General features: G+C 39.7%; 1 long non-coding RNA gene across 1 annotated transcript in view; it reads right to left on the bottom strand.

Annotated features, from left to right (window-relative positions):
* Positions 1 to 17253, bottom strand: part of LOC133616801 (uncharacterized) — an 88044-nt gene that overhangs the window by 1235 nt on the left and 69556 nt on the right. Inside the window, exon 3 of the long non-coding RNA XR_009816908.2 lies at positions 13830 to 13943. This is a non-coding gene — a long non-coding RNA (uncharacterized lncRNA). The remainder of the gene's footprint in view (positions 1 to 13829; positions 13944 to 17253) is intronic.

The raw sequence follows: 17253 nt of genomic DNA on the forward strand, positions 1-17253 counted from the left end.
ATAGAAAAACTCAACCCAATGGGATTACAATGAGAAACCTTGGAGGGGACCGCATATGTGGGGACCCTATTCCCTGGGCGACCGGTGCAATGGACGTCGAGTGGATCTAGCATAATATTGTGAGAGTCCAGTCCATAGTGGATCTAGCATAATAGCGTGAGAGTTCAGTCCATAGTGGATCTAACATAATAGTGTGAGTTCAGTCCATAGTGGATCTAACATAATAGTGTGAGAGTCCAGTCCATAGTGGATCAAACATAATATTGTAAGAGTCTAGTCCATAGTGGATCTAACATAATAGTGTGAGAGTTCAGTCCATAGTGGATCTAACATAATATTGTGAGAGTCCAGTCCATAGTGGATCTAACATAATAGTGTGAGAGTCCAGTCCATAGTGGATCTAACATAATATTGTGAAAGTCCAGTCCATAGTGGATCTAACATAATAGTGTGAGAGTTCAGTCCATAGTGGATCTAGCATAATAGCGTGAGAGTTCAGTCCATAGTGGATCTAACATAATAGTGTGAGTTCAGTCCATGGTGGATCTAACATAATAGTGTGAGAGTCCAGTCCATAGTGGATCTAACATAATATTGTGAGAGTCTAGTCCATAGTGGATCTAACATAATATTGTGAGAGTCCAGTCCATAGTGGATCTAACATAATAGTGTGAGAGTTCAGTCCATAGTGGATCTAACATAATAGTGTGAGAGTCCAGTCCATAGTGGATCTAACCTAATAGTGTGAGAGTTCAGTCCATAGTGGATCTAACATAATGGTGTGAGAGTCCAGTCCATAGTGGATCTAACATAATAGTGTGAGAGACCAGTCCATAGTCCATTTGAACGCAGATTTCTTTACTTCCACAGTTTAACACGATAAGCTAGAGATGTGAGGTTCACGGACGAATCGAGTATTTTGAGTGGCTCTTTTAAGTGAACCCAGTCCCAGTTTGGAGCCGTTCGTCTGGGAGCTGTTTTTCATGCACATGCAAATTCAGAGTCAACAATTACCCACTCTTGCACTTGTGTGGCATTTGGATGAACTTTTCTTTTTTTCTAATTGAAGAAACATATATATCTTTACACATATAAATATAGAAGTATAAACACATTTAAAAAATGTTACCTCATATTTTATTTATTTTTATTCACTTTTCGGGTTCATGATTCTTAAGGATTGTAGTTCAAGTGTACGCACACCACGTGTGGTAGCACAATTTTGTACTCACATATTGATTATGTCCTATTTTTTAGATAATTTAATTTTGCATTTTTTTCTATATTGTTAAAATGCTAAACATTTTTTATATGAGGCAACTTCATTAGTGATATCACTGCTAAAGCATGGAAACACCAGATTTAATTTTCACAATGACAAACAGCAAAAAACTAAATTATAGCCAATATTTCAGAATAATTCCGACCAAAAGAGTGATATTTGTGTATATTATTCTTATCTATATCTTATCTTATCTTATGACTGATGCTAGTGATTTTTTAATTAATTAAAAAACAACAACAACAAAACTATAGTAACGATGCAGTTTTTAGCATCCAGGTTGTGTCCAAACGTTTTGGCCTTTCCTTTACCACTTTTGACGTGTGTTTGGGGTCATTGTCCTGTTGGAACACCCAACTGCGCCCAAGATCCAACCTCCGGGCTGATGATTTTAGGTTGTCCTGAATAATTTGGAGGTAAGCATCCTTTTTCATTGTCCCATTTAAAGCACCAGTTCCATTTGCAGCAAAACAGGCCCAGAGCATAATACTACCACCACCATGCTTGGCGGTGGGCGTGGTGTTCCTGGAATGAAAGGCCTCACCTTTTGTCAGAATACTTGTATCTAAGTTATCACAAAACTTTGTGTTACATTGAGTTCAGCTCGTCCTGCGAGAGGACAAACGCTGTCTTTGATCCTACCAAGAAGAAGGCTTGTAAAACTCCACTGTGTAGGATGGGAAGCAACATGAAGGTGTTCTGTTTCTTTAATGTATTGTAAGCCACAGAAAGATATTGTCTTGATCCGAGATCTACAAAGCGGAGAGGAAGCAGGGCCTGAATCACCTCCAGGCGACCATTTCTTTGAACTGTTTTGTAATCAAAGGTGATGGCTGTTTACGACCCCCCTCCCTTAGAAACAGCTGTTGCCATGTAATCAGGGAAAGTCCAAATAAAAGAGGAGGCGTACAATCTTTCGTCAGAGCGTGGTGAGACACTGTCCAAGGGTACCGAGTCTAGACGTTTCTCCTCAATTGAGCCAAATTGAATTATGTCTCTATTTAATTCATTGCTTCTTGTCTTAAATGATAAATGGGTTGTACTTGTATAGCGCTTTTCTACCTTCAAGGTACTCAAAGCGCTTTGACACTACTTCCACATTTACCCATTCACACACACATTCACACACTGATGGAGGGAGCTGCCATGCAAGGCGCTAACCAGCACCCATCAGGAGCAAGGGTGAAGTGTCTTGCTCAGGACACAACGGACATGACGAGGTTGGTACTAGGTGGGGATTGAACCAGGGACCCTCGGGTTGCGCACGGCCGCTCTTCCACTGCGCCACGCCGTCCCTTGTTTAATAGATGTCATCAGTGTTTGAACCTGACACTTTTTCTCCTCCAAACATATTGCTGGGTTTTGTAGCCAAACAGCTCAATTTTTCAAGTGGTAAAGGAATGGCTGAATCAGGCTGGAATCAAGGTTTTAGAATGTCCTTCCCGTGTGGACAATGCTGAAGAAACAAGTCCATGTCAGAAAACCAACAAATGTAGCTGAACTGCACCAATTTTGTCAAGAGGAGTGGTCAAAAATTCAACCAGAATCTTGCCAGAAGCTTGTGGATGGCTACCGCGGAAATATGACCATATCACACCAATTCTCAAATCCCTTCACTGGCTTCCTGTTCCACCCAGTGCCTCCATGGAATTCCCCCCCTCTACCTCAAAGAACTACTCACCCCCAAATCCTCCACACGACTCCTCCGCTCCGGACAGGCTAACCTCCTCCAACCTCCGAGGACAAAGCTACGAACAATGGGAGACCGGGCTTTCTCCCTGACCACCTGAGGGCACCACAGACTGTGGATGCTTTTAAAAAAGGCTTAAAAATCCTTATTTTTGGGGGATATATGCATACTAATTCTAGCTATTAGGCTGTTCTCGTTCTTATTTTTATGTATTTTTTATTATCTTTTTATTTATTTTTTTAATACACTGTAGCACTTTGATGTTGTTTACTCAATGTAAAGTGCTTTTTACAAATAAAATCTATTATTATTATTATTATTATTATTATTATTACCAAAAGCGCCTTATTGCAGTGAAACTTGCCAAAGGACATGTAACCAAATATTAACATTGCTGTATGTATACTTTTGACCTAGCAGATTTGGTCACATTTTCAGTAGACCCATAATAAATTCATAAAAGAACCAAAACTTCATGAATGTTTTTCAAGTATGTGCTCCAATCACTCTATCACAAAAAAAATAAGTGTATGCAAACTTTTGATCGCGACTTGTATATGTTTAGACTGTTACACCCAAATGGAGAGAAATCCTTGGAATGTGCACTTGCCAGTTTAAAATGATTAAAAAAAGGGTTATTTGTCCCTGCATTGTGGTGCCCGACAAGTGGAAGCATCCTGCATGACACTTGACAAATTGATTGTTATCGCTCTCCAGTTGGAGTGATGAAGACACACATCTCCAGCGGTGGGGGGACTGGTTGACCTCCACTGTTGGCACATCAACAACACAACTTGTCATCAAAGTTGGTTTCAGCCCAAAGAGCTGCAGTTAACCTCTGACCTCTCACCTCTTCTGCCCTGCTGTAAAGTGGGCGCCCTTAACTTTGGGAGTCTGACAGCTTTTGGAGGAAAACAACAAAAAAAAGGGTATATGAGGCCATCGGTTCTGGGTCACAGACACCGGGGCGAGTAAGTGGGGGGGACTGGATTGTGTGTTAGTACTAATTATGCCCCTCAGCACTCTTTCGGTCTCCTTTTACAACCCGTCGGTTTAAATATTTACAAACAAACTAGCACTGCGGCTTCATGTTTGTCCGTTTGCCGGTAATTAGAGAGTGCTTGTTTGCCACTCAAAACCTCATGTCGAGTCGAACCTCCCGGCCCAATTCCCTTTGCCAATTACCATGAAAGCCCGAGTCACATTCCTGGTTTTATCACCTCTGCAAGACTCGCCCGCCATGCAAAGTGCGAAGAAACCTCAAAAAATGAACTTAATAACTCCCGTGCTAATTCAGCTGCAGATTTCTGCCACGGTTCGAGTGAGTTCGGCGTGCTTCGCCAGACGAGCCTGACCACAAGAACGCGGCCGATTAAAAATGTTGAAACGCGGCAAAGCTGGCGGTTGAGACATCAATGAGCGTGGCGGGTCTTTAACGACGAAGGAGGGAAGGTTTCATAAATTTAAAAAAATAAATATATATATATTTTTTTTTTAAACGAACCGACTGCCCTTCAAATAGCTGTGTTCTGCTTCCCTGACCAAGTTCAACCAAATTATAATAATTTAAAGCAGGGGGCCCCAAACTACGGCCTGCGGGCCGGATCCGGCCCCCCAGCATCCAAAATCCGGCCCACAGGAAGTCCCAAGTAAAACATTTAATTTTAATCTTTCCGTTCTAATCCATTTTCTACCGCTTGCTACTCTTGGTGTCTCTTAGTCGCTCAGGCAAATCATCCATCCATCCATTTTCTACCGCTTATTCCCTTCGGGGTCGCGGGGGCGCTGGAGCCTATCTCAGCTACAATCGGGCAGAAGGCGGGGTACACCCTGGACAAGTCGCCACCTCATCGCAGGGCCAACACAGATAGACAGACAACATTCACACTCACATCCACACACTATTGTCTAAAAATTAATTTTCCCATTGATAACGTGACGATGTTAAATGTTGATGAACATCAATGTTAATTGATAAAACGGATTATAAAGACAATGTATATATACATATATATATATATATATATATATATACACACACATATATATATATATATATATACACACACATATATATATATATATATATATATACACACATATATATATATATATACATATACACATATACATATACAAACATATACATATATATATATATATATACACATATACATATATATATATATATATATATATATATATATATATATATACATATATACATATATGTATATATATGTATATATATATATGTATATGTATATATATATATATATATATATATATATATATATATATATATATATATATATATATATATATATATATATATATATATATATATATATATATATATATATACACACATTAGAAAACATCACTGCACATCAAAATGGCAGCTACACTTTCAATCTTAAAGGCCTACTGAAACCCACTACTACCGACCACGCAGTCTGATAGTTTATATATCAATGATGAAATCTTAACATTGCAACACATGCCAATACGGCCCGGTTAGCTTACTAAAGTGCAATTTTAAATTTTGCGCGAAATATCCTGCTGAAAACGTCTCGGTATGATGACGTCTGCACGTCACGTCACGGATTGTAGCGGACATTTTGGGACAGCATGGTGGCCAGCTATTAAGTCGTCTGTTTTTATCGCAAAATTCCACAGTATTCTGGACATCTGTGTTGGTGAATCTTTTGCAATTTGTTCAATGAACAATGGAGACAGCAAAGAAGAAAGCTGTAGGTGGGAAGCGGTGTATTGCGGCAGGGTTGTGCTGGATAACGCACCCCCGCCGTAGAATGCACCCCTTGACTGGTGTGCCGGATAACACAGCCGGTGTTTCATTGTTTACATTCCCGGAAGATGACAGTCAAGCTTTACCATTGGCCTGTGGAGAACTGGGACAACAGAGACTCTTACCAGGAGGACTTTGAGTTGAATACGCAGACACGGTACCGTGAGTACGCATGCAGCTGCGGCTTCCAAACATTTGATCGCTTGCCCGTATGTGCGTGCCACTATGTGCATGTCACGTACGTAACTTTGGGGACTTTGGGGAAATATATGTGCTGTATGAACTTTAGGGAGGTGAACAGTACTTTGGGCTGTGGGATTGAGTGTGCTGTGCAGGTGTTTGAGTTGTATTGGCGGGTTATATGGACGGGAGGGGGGAGGTGTTTGTTATGCGGGATTAATTTGTGGCATATTAAATATAAGCCTGGTTGTGTTGTGGCTAATAGAGTATATATATGTCTTGTGTTTATTTACTGTTTTAGTTCCCAGCTGAATATCAGGTGCCACCCACCTCTCACATCATCTTCCCTATCTGAATCGCTCCCACTGCCCTCTAGTCCTTCACTCTCACTTTCCTCATCCACAAATCTTTCATCCTCGCTCAAATTAACGGGGAAATCGTCGCTTTCTCGGTCCGAATCGCTCTCGCTGCTGGTGGCCATGATTGTAAACAATGTGCGGATGTGAGGAGCTCCACAACCTGTGACGTCACGCTACTCGTCTGCTACTTCCGGTACAGGCAAGGCTTTTTTTATCAGCGACCAAAAGTTGCGAACTTTATCGTCGATGTTCTCTACTAAATCCTTTCAGCAAAAATATGGCAATACCGTGAAATGATCAAGTATGACACATAGAATGGACCTGCTATACCCGTTTAAATAAGAAAATCACATTTCAGTAGGCCTTTAAAGATCTAAAAAAATTATTTGGGAATGCCCGGCGGGCCAGATTTAAAAGCTTAACGGGCCGCATGTGGCCCCCGGGCCTTAATTTTCCCAGGTCTGTCCTATAGGGACATGGGGAAAATATAGAACGGGGTTCATAATCTGCGTATATTTCTTTACTTTAATGCATGTCACTGTCAACAGAGTGCGGAGGAATAAATGTAAAATACTCATTACAATTAATGATGGGTCACATTAGGAGTTGTTTATGTGATCACTAAACCAGACAATTTTCCACCAAAAAAAAAAAAAAAAAAAATGCTGAATAGGCAGCATGTAACTTCTCTTTTAATCATCCTACTTTTTTTTCCTAGCTTTGCAACAAACCAAACAGTTATTTTTTCCAGCCGTCATCCTTGTATGTTAGCGGCGGAATTAATCGCTCATGATTATTTAAAGTGACGCGAGCCCGAGTCTTAATTGCTTTAAGATGTCTCCCCCGCACGTTCTAAGTGAACATTGACGACTGCGTTTTATCAGGTGTCAAAATATCGAGCGGCCACAGGCCTATTTCACGCACAAAGAAGCAACAGGGATTGTTTTCAGCGGGCCTGCTGTTAGCCGAGCGTGATTTAATCAAGATCACCACGACGGATCATTATGCCTAATGGCTCTCTACTTCGCTTTCCCACTTTTCCAATTGGCGGGGCTGCAGATATAACATGCATAACAGTAACGGTCCCGCTGTGCTCAGACGGCTGTCGGAATTTCATCATCTGATTGAGCAAGTCTTTTATGGTTCAAAAAACCTGCTGCGAATGACAGTTCGAGAGGAACTGCGATTGGTTCACATCATACTTGCATTATTAGTCATGGTTCTATATTCTCAGATTTAAGAGTGGAAACTTAACACATGTATTAATTGCACAGAAATAAATGTGTTCATATTAACATTGAAGGAGACATTGATGCTTTGTTTGGGTCAAGTCTGGAGCTGGCATTTGTTTGGTGACCTATATTTCATTCCACCAATGGTGGCGGTGTATAAGTGCAGAAGTCATAGAGCAGTGCACTGCAAAAAGTCAGTGTTCAAAACCAAGAAAAAAATATATAAATATTAGGGGTATTTTATTTGAACTAAGCAAAATGATTTGTCAATAGAACAAGAAAATTTGGCTTGTCAAGACTTTCCAAAACAAGTCAAATTAGCTAACTTCATTAAACCCCAAAATATCTTAAAGGGGAACATTATCACAATTTCAGAAGGGTTAAAACCATTAAAAATCAGTTTCCAGTGGCTTATTTTATTTTTCGAAGTTTTTTTCAAAATTTTACCCATCACGCAATATCCCTAAAAAAAGCTTCAAAGTGCCTGATTTTAACCATCGTTATATACACCCGTCCATTTTCCTGTGACGTCACACAGTGATGCCAACACAAACAAACATGGCGCATAGAACAGCAAGCTATAGCGACATTAGCTCGGATTCAGACTCGGATTTCAGCGGCTTAAGCGATTCAACAGATTACGCATGTATTGAAACGGATGGTTGTAGTGTGGAGGCAGGTAGCGAAAACAAAATTGAAGAAGAAACTGAAGCTATTGAGCCATATCGGTTTGAACCGTATGCAAGCGAAAACGACGAAAACGACACGACAGCCAGCGACACGGGAGAAAGCGAGGACAAATTCGGCGATCGCCTTCTAACCAACGATTGGTATGTGTTTGTTTGGCATTAAAGGAAACTAACAACTATGAACTAGGTTTACAGCATATGAAATACATTTGGCAACAACATGCACTTTGAGAGTGCAGACAGCCCAATTTTCATCAATTAATATATTCTGTAGACATACCCTCATCTGCGCTCTTTTCCTGAAAGCTGATCTGTCCAGTTTTGGAGTTGATGTCAGCAGGTCAGGGAAGCTATGGTCGATATTCTTCTCTTGATCATCTTCGGTGGCATAAGGGACGGTGTGAGCCAAGACATCCAGGGGGTTTAGCTCGCTCGTCTGCGGGAACAAACTGCCGCCATTGCTTGCCGTGCTACCGAGGTCCTTTGTCCCTGAATTGCTCACACACTCCGGCAGATTCAATGGGGGTCTGGCGGCAGATTTCTTTGACTTTATCGTTGGAAATGCATCTGCTTTGAGTGTCGCAGGATATCCACACATTCTTGCCATCTCTGTCGTAGCATAGCTTTCGTCGGTAAAGTGTGCGGAACAAACGTCCAATTTCTTGCCACTTTCGCATCTTTGGGCCACTGGTGCAACTTGAATCCGTCCCTGTTCGTGTTGTTACACCCTCCGACAACACACCGACGAGGCATGATGTCTCCAAGGTACGGAAAACAGTCGAAAAAACGGAAAATAACAGAGCTGATTTGACTCGGTGTTTGTAATGTGTTTGAGAAAATGGCGGATTGCTTACCGATGTGATGCCACGTTGTGACGTCATCGCTCCGAGAGCGAATAATAGAAAGGCGTTAAATTCGGCAAAATTCACCCATTTAGAGTTCGGAAATCGGTGAAAAAAATATATGGTCTTTTTTCTGCAACATCAAGGTATATATTGACGCTTACATAGGTCTGGTGATAATGTTCCCCTTTAAAATAAGTATATTCTCACTTTTCTTGGTAGAAAAAATAAAAATGAGACCTTTTTTGCTCAATGTGTTGAAAAATATTATCAAATGAAGTAAATGCTAGTGCCATTATCTTGACATAATGATATGCGCTCGGCATTGCATTTCTTCAAACCAGCAAACTTATACTAAAAACTAATGTATAGTTCTTATTAGAAAGGCAACAAGGCAACCGCTTGTTCATCTCGGGGTCTACTAGCCGCTCAGGCAAATCATATAGTCTAAAAATGCATTTTTCCATCGACAACATGACATCATAGCGCCAAGTACGTGCTCTTTCAGTCAATTAGGGCGCATATATACAGCCCGGCCAAATTTTTTTTAATTGTAATTTTGAAGAATTTATCTGAATGTGCATGAACCTTTTCTGTTCAAAATTGTTAGAAATGTCACATGTTAAATGTTTAAATATTAACTGTCAGTTTACTGTACTGTGCCAACTGTACTACTATATGAGTATGTATTTTCTATTGTTTCATTGAAATTAAAACAGCAAAGTCCATTTGGCTGTCATCCGTTTTAATTATGAGACACAATTAGTGTCAAAATCATGATCTTGTTTTTCATTCTTGAAATAAGAAATGATTACTTTAAAAAAGTAGTTTTATACTTGTGAGTGTTGATGACACAGCTTTGCAACAGTTGATATTCTAGTTCCAAGCATGTTTTACTCAATATAGGTCATAAAAACTCAGCGACAAGCTGTAATATCTTACTGAGATCATTAAGGACCAAAACACTTAAAACAAGTAAAACACTCTAACATAAAATCTGCTTAGTGAGAATAATTATCTTATCAGACCGAAAATAAGCAAATATCACCCTTATTTGAGATAATTCATCTTACTTAGATTTCAGTTTTTGCAGTGTGGTTCTCAAACTTTTTCCACCGAGTACCACCTCAGGGAACACTTGGCTCTCCAAGTACCACCATAATGGCCAGCATTAAAATGCAATAGGCCTAAGTGTTCATTAAAAACAAGGCATACGTTTTATTTAACATGTGTATTTGGTAACACTTTAGTATGGGGAACATAGTCACCATTAATTAGTTGCTAACCACGACCCATCAGGAGCAAGGGTGAAGTGTCTTGCTGAAGGACACAACGGACGTGACGAGGTTGGTTGAAGGTTGGGATCGAACTAGGAACCCTCAGGTTGCTGGCACGGCCACTCTCCCAACAGCGCCACGCTGTCCCCAAAATTAGCAACATAGTGGCTCTTGAATAGTCATTATTAAGTACTTATTAATGCCTTATTCTGCATGGCCTTATTATACAACAAGTAAGCCATTACTAAGAGACTAATAAGCAATAATTCTGAGGTTATTGAGGGAAGACTCTTAGTAATGGCTTACTTGTAATAAGTAAGCCATAAGATGTTATCCTTGTTATATATATATATATATATATATATATATATACACATATATATACATATATATATATATATTTATATATATATATATGTATGTATATATATATATATACACATACATACATGCATACATATACATACATATATATATATATATATACACACATATACATACACATTATATATATATCTATATATACACACATATATATATACATATATATATATATATATATATATATATAATGTGTGTGTGTACGTACGTGTATGTATATGTATGTATGTATGTATGTGTATATATATATATATATATATATATATATACATATATATATATATATACATATATATATGTATATATATATATATATATATATATATATATATATACATATATATATATATATACATATATATATACATATACATATATATATACATATATATATATATATATATATATATATATGTGTGTAAAAAAACAAAATAAAATAATTGAAATAATGCTGTCAAAATTCCCTTGACTCATTATCTAGTTGCCACATGCAGAGTAGGCACTTTCCAATGCTAAATTTGCATGTGCAATAAAAACGACTCCCATGTGAACAGCTCACAACTCACTTAAAAGAATGACATGATTCCTCCGCAAAAGTCACAAGCTCGACATTGTATCGGAGCCATTGAACACGTCTTCTCTCTTGTGCAACTCCCACTCCGTTTAGATTCGTACAACATCTACTTTTCACCACGGCGCCAACACCTGACAAGAGCATGGACATGACGACATGCAAGACGTTTGTCAAATCGCTCGCTACAAAATCAGCGGCCTGGTTCAATGTGCAAGATGAGCTGTCGCTTAAGAAGTGTGAGGAACACAGGTGGGGTGGTAATGAGGCATCTGTCTGCACCCATAACTGGGAGTTTGAAGGCAAGTGTTGGGGTTGATAATGGATGTGTGTTTGTGTGTGTCCGTGTATGTGGCTGCTTGTCAGTTTGGATTTGGGGGAGTGTGTGCCCGTATGTGTGTGTGTGTGTGTGTTGGGGGATTAGTATGAGTATTCTGCTGGCCAAGAAATGCAGAAAATAATGAGGCAGAAGCACAGCTGCTAGTCAGAGGTCAACCTCAGGTGAATATGAGGCGTTTTCTCCACAATTAAAGTTGAGTTTTTTTTCCAAAATGTAGATGTTAATGTTATTCTGATTGTCACATAAAATGGAAAAATACTTTTGCTTCATCCTATACATTTTCGATTTTTCCAATAGGAATAATACCGAAAAGCTGAGACTTTCTGTCTGAGACGTACATTGTCCGGATTTCAAATCCTCCCTGACAACATCCATTTCAAAGATGAAAATCTCACACCTTCCCCTCCCTCGGGATCTGCACTTGATGCATCTCGCTGTACAAACTGTCCAAGCCGGGATACATATCATATGGGATTTAAAAAGAAAAAAGAAAATCCACCCATCGCATTCTTTGAAGAGCATGTGAGACAAAGAAGTATTTTTTAAGATGTATGCCATCAATTTGACTGAGGCTTAAGACTCTTTCCGCTACCTTTTTTTCTTCTTCTTTTAACAATGAACCTAGTCTTTCTCCGGTTTGAAAACGACATACGTCAATTTAAAGTTGTTCATTTCCATTCAAAATTCCTGTTTCGCTCTGCACAGGTGTAGCTTGAAGCGTGACCCCAGGATGCAGAGACATCAACTAATTTTCTAGCCTACATTCCCGTCCCATCAATTTCTGTAAATCTGCCCATTTTTGGCCCCCAAACTGGCAAAGCTGGCAGAATTGTAACAACAATATCCAAGGAAACAGTGCAGCAGGGAAGTGCACGGGAAGCACAGGGAAGGTTATGCACAAATTGGGTACAAAAGCACAGCAAATGACCCACAAGCAACCGTCCAGAAGACTTGGCTGGCTTATAAAGCATCCTGGAAAACAGGAACAGGTGAGGAAGCCAGCGCCCGAACAGGAGAAATAGTGGCAAAAAGAGGAAAACAGGAAATGGAAACAGAAATGACAGTGCTGGACAGGAAATTAAACTTAATATCATAAAATATAAAAATAATTGTCATGAGGACTCATGACAGTAGCTTGGTTTTTTGTTAGTAATCCAACGAAATACGAATCGTAATAAAACCGAAGAAACGTTTCCCATAAGAAATATTGTAAATCAAATTAATCGTTCTGGACGCCCAAAAATATTGACACAATGTTAGAATAATCATGTATATATATTATCACACAACTTTAGTATGCTTAAAGTCCGTTGCTATAGTTATTAGCTATTGTGCTCAAGCTGTATTTTTCCTATCTGTGCAAGGACAAAACTTATTGTCTGAGGGGTGGCCTCAGCCTGCAGATGTTATCTTTGTTTTAGCCCGCTAATAGCCAAGGACTTCAAGGACCTCAACGATAATAAGACGACAGCACGCAGACGAAGCAGAGACAAGGCGAAATCACAAGGCCCCAGCAAATTCCGTCACGCATTGTGCGTACTGGACCTGCTTTGCATGATATATGTGACCACTCCTTTTAGAGGCGGCCTCAGTGATGTTGACTAGGGAACTCCTGAATAAATAGAGGGACACTGGAGCTGTACCTTAGAGCGTAGGGCGAGACTGTAATTAAGTGTGCAGCTCCATGCGTTCTCCACCTGAGCTAAATTGAACTCTGTCTCTGCATGGTTCCTTGCTTCTTGTCTGTTTAATATATGTCATCAGTGTTTGAACCTGACACACAAAACTACATTATATAGAGAATAATCATAGTTTCAAATGCATAAAACAATGCAAAATATAGTGGGACATTGATTTGTTCTTGAACAGGGTTCATCAATAAAAAAAAGTTTGTATATTGAAGCAAATTTCTCCATAAGAAAGAATGTAATCATGAATAATGGATTCCAGTCTTGAAAAATGTAAAATTGGTAGTCAATACAAATCTTAAGCGGGTGATGGATCAACTCTATTTAATAACAAAGACAAAACAACTAGCGGAACTCGTACGTAGCCGCCCTGCCGACAAGCACACACACTGTCACTAGTCCTGTGGTGCACTTCTGGTTTCAAATCACAAAATTCCTTAACTTTAACAGCCAGGTTGCTATAATGATTACGAATAAAATGCACCTTACCTTTAATCTTCTTGGCATGCAGCGGAAGGGAGGTGGGAGGAGGCAGTGTCGACAACTTCCGGAGTGTTTCAAAGACCACACATCGCTTGTCCGTTGGTTTCTTTGGACACGAAGCTAGAAAAAACAAAAAACAGACAAATGATGTAAAACGCCTAAAAAAAGCACACAATGTAGAAATTAGCACAGTAGCCAATTGCAGCACTGCCGTGCTAACTGAATAGGCACCGGAGATCGATCAGCCCGCCCACAATGAATGTGCTGCCGGGCACAAAATGGGTGGAAGTATGTAGTTCGTAAATCGAAACGTTCGTACAATGAGTGGTTTGTGAATTAAGGTTCCACTGTATATATAAAATGACAGATCAAATGAATTAATGAATATTTAACATTAATTTGACCTATATATATGTATATATACCTATAAAATATATATATAAAATATATATATATATATATATATATATATATATATATATATATATATATATATATATATATATATACCTATAAAATATATATATATACACAGATGACGCTGTTACAGTTTTGGGGAAGAGTGAAGAGTGGAAAAGCAACATGGAAGCCTAATTTTTTTATTTTTTTTGTCTGGGCCCTCGATTCCAAGGAATGGTTATTTTTGCATGCTCAACGTTTGGCGGTAGGAAAACCAAGATGACATACTAAAATGTGGGTGAAAATATTGTTTTTTGGGTCATGCATTTACTTGGAAATCAAATAAAACCAGTAACAAACTGCAAAGTGTTCAGAAATGCAGGGCACCTCCACAAGCCCATCACGACTGTTGTGAAAGGCGAGAACACACATATAGAAGACATAACCTGGAGACAGTGAAATATATAAACTGTGGGATGTTTTAGGAACTCAAGGAGCATTGCAGAAATAAAAATAAAAAACCAGCGAAAATGTAAAAAATTTAGCAAAAATACATAATGTAACACGAAAACGCTGAAATTTTGCATGAAAGTTTTAACCTTTTGAAAAATGACATGCACATGCGTAATGGCCAATTATGCAAATGTGACAAGGACGTGCCCTATTCAAATAGATTGCAGTCCTGCAGGAAACAGTGCTGATTGATGAATAATTCACTGGGAGAACCCGTTGAACAATGCAAAATGTGCGACGAGCACAAACCTCCCTCATAAAGGCGTCAACATCAGTGACACGTGTGACAGTCCCTGTGGAACGCCACGGTAAACGTTCCCGTGCCGGTCCATTTAGCGCTGTCCTCCCACCTGAGAGCCCTCCGGGGGTCTCTGCAGCACCTGATGGCGTTCAGTGCATCAGAGTCTTAATCCGAGCCTGGCCTTCCACACCCACCACCACCCCCTGAGAGGGGGAACGGGGGACGTATTGTCTCAGAGTCAATTACAGGTCCAAGGCGACCCCCCGCAGAGGCGACAATCCGCCGTTTGTGACAAAATGGCCCGTCCTTGTACTTTCTTTCGTAAGGATGCAATTTGCAGGACCGCAGAGAGGCTTCTGTGGGCGGAGTGCAGGCGATGTGTCCCGCAGGAGGAGAGGATCACGGACTCCCCACAGATGACGCTGTTAGGGCCAATGAATAAATCATGGCAAAGGCTTCCAGTATTGTTCATTTTGAATAAAAGTTGAGTGAGTGTAGGATCCGTCTTTAAGGCCCCGTTTACACTGCACAACAAATCTGATTTGTTTTGCCCTCAAGTGACACAGATCTGATTTTTTTGGCCAGTCTAAACGCTCCAAAGCTGATCTTTTGGCATCAGTTCAGGCCACATCAGGAGGTAGTCTTGAATCCGATGTGAATCCGATCTTTTCAAATGTGACTTCAGTCTAAACTTTTTCGTCAGCTTTTGTCGAGCTACGTCACTCATCTGTGACGGGAAAGACGCATATATATACACACACACACCAGTGACGTGCAGTCACTAGAGGCAGGTGAGGCAATGTAAAAAGAAAAAAAAACAATTAAATTGTTATATGTATCCAGTGATTATACTATAAAGTTATTTTCCATTTAACTTCACCAGTTTTAGATTATTTTTATTCAAAATCGCTGAATTTTCACATTTGTCGTTCAAATACTGAGAAGAGATGGTGCGGTGAACAGCAGCCAGTTGAGGCACGTCACTCAGTGCCGCAACATGGATTCCGGACTCGGCTAACTGCTGGCCTGCTGTGCAGTGAGACTGTATTGCTATATGAACAATATTATACATTTCCATAGTTTAGTTAGCTGAGGTATATAATGTACAGTGTATTTTGTCAACAACTGTATGTGTGTAACGTATTTCTTGTGCTGAGCGATCATAAAACGGCTGCAAAAGACGCACTGGCTGATGCTAGCCTCCTGAACCCCCGCCGTATAATTGTTATATCAACTAAAGCCCACACTTAAACTTTCCACGTGCAAGATTGAATCTATTTTAAAACATTATTTCATAAGAAGCCAAAAAGTGCAAAAACAATAATGTTGGTGTTGGAGGAGTTGTGAATGACTGCAGGGACTGCAGACTGCAGGTGTACCTAATTCACAACTCCTCCAACATGAACATTATTGTTTTTGCACTTTTTGGCTTCTTAGTAAATAACTTTTGTAACCTATTTTTATGGGCTTTCCTATTTGTGATGTTAAGTTCCTGTTATGCGCTGTTATACAGTATATGCCTTGAGCTCTTATTTTGAAGGCGCCAAGAGCGGAAGTGATGACATGTTGTAGTGGAGCGGAGGTTTTTGAAAGAAGGTAAATAAAGTGGTCCTCGTGTAAACTGGAGCCTCTGTGTTTGTTATTTTGTAGTTTCATACAGTATAGGCGACATTTATAAACCCTCGGTTACACTTTTTTAAATAGATTCAATCTTGCACGTGGAAGGTTTAAGTGAGGGCTTTAGTTGATATAACACACCCGTCAGGGGGTTCATTAATCCAGCACAACAGCGGCGAATGGACTTTATTTATAAGTAAAGGTAAGACCATAATAACGTTTTTTTTATTAAATGTGCTTTTTGTGTGCTACAGTTTGTATGTGTAAAGTTAAAGTTAAGTTAAAGTACCAATGAATGTCACACACACACTAGGTGTAATGAAATGTGTCCTCTGCATTTGACCCATCCCCTTGATCACCCCCTGGGAGGTGAGGGGAGCAGTGGGCAGCAGCGACGCAGCGCCTGGGAATCATTTTTGGTGATTTAACCCCCAATTCCAACCCTTGATGCTGAGTGCCAAGCAGGGAAGAATGCTGGTATGAGCTTTTAAACATAACCCGTTAACTGCTGCCAATCAAATGGTGAATAAGATACTCTTTAGGGTTCATATGTTTGTAAATCTGACTGTGATGAAGTCAGTGCCTCACCAGCCATCAACCTCACCGCACGTCACTGATACATACATACATACATACATACATACATACATACAGTACCAA

Source organism: Nerophis lumbriciformis, linkage group LG14 (genome assembly GCF_033978685.3).
Source record: "Nerophis lumbriciformis linkage group LG14, RoL_Nlum_v2.1, whole genome shotgun sequence".
In the NCBI taxonomy this organism is placed as follows: domain Eukaryota; kingdom Metazoa; phylum Chordata; class Actinopteri; order Syngnathiformes; family Syngnathidae; genus Nerophis; species Nerophis lumbriciformis.